We start from the raw sequence: 873 nt of genomic DNA on the forward strand, positions 1-873 counted from the left end.
GTTCACCCATGTAATTAACCTCTGCCATGGCAGGGTTCTCAAGATCATAAGCTTCTTCAGAAGCTGCCTCTCTAGTACTGTTGGATGCATGTTGCCATCCATTCAGATTTTGAGAGATCATGTTGACCTGTTGAGTCAACACTTTGTTCTGAGCCAATATGGCATTCAGAGCATCAATTTCAAGAACTCCTTTCTTCTGAGGTATCCCATTATTCACAGAATTCCTCTCAGAAGTGTACATAAATTGGTTGTTTGCAACCATATCAATGAGTTCTTGAGCCTCTTCAGGCGTTTTCTTTAGGTGAATAGATCCACCTGCAGAATGGTCCAATGACATTTTTGAAAATTCAGATAGACCATAATAGAATATATCTAATATGGTCCATTCTAAAAACATGTCAGATGGACATCTTTTGGTCAGCTGCTTGTATCTTTCCCAAGCTTCATAGAGGGATTCACCATCTTTTTGTTTGAAAGTTTGAACATCCACTCTCAGCTTGCTCAACTTTTGAGGAGGAAAGAATTTATCCAAGAAGGCAGTGACCAGCTTATCCCAGGAGTCCAGGCTATCCTTAGGTTGTGAATCCAACTATATTCTAGCTCTGTCTCTTACAGCAAAAGGGAAAAGCATGAGTCTGTAGACTTCAGGATCAACTCCAATCGTCTTAACAGTCTCACAGATCTGCAAGAACTCAATTAAAAACTGATAAGGATCTTCAGATGGAAGTCCATAAAACTTGCAGTTTTGTTGCATTAAAGCAACTAGTTGAGGCTTAAGCTCAAAATTATTGGCTCCAATGGTAGGAATGGAGATGCTTCTTCCATCAAATTTGGACGTTGGCTTTGTGAAGTCACCAAGCATTCTCCTTGCAT

At 40.0% G+C, this 873-nt stretch overlaps 1 non-coding gene across 1 annotated transcript; it reads left to right on the forward strand.

Annotated features, from left to right (window-relative positions):
* The first annotated feature begins 395 nt into the window (after nt 1–395).
* LOC130950959 (small nucleolar RNA R71) lies at nt 396–499 on the forward strand. Its single transcript, XR_009073783.1, has one exon. It is a non-coding gene; the product is annotated as a small nucleolar RNA R71 (small nucleolar RNA).
* The last annotated feature ends 374 nt before the right edge of the window (nt 500–873 follow it).

This window comes from Arachis stenosperma, chromosome 1 (genome assembly GCF_014773155.1).
Source record: "Arachis stenosperma cultivar V10309 chromosome 1, arast.V10309.gnm1.PFL2, whole genome shotgun sequence".
In the NCBI taxonomy this organism is placed as follows: domain Eukaryota; kingdom Viridiplantae; phylum Streptophyta; class Magnoliopsida; order Fabales; family Fabaceae; genus Arachis; species Arachis stenosperma.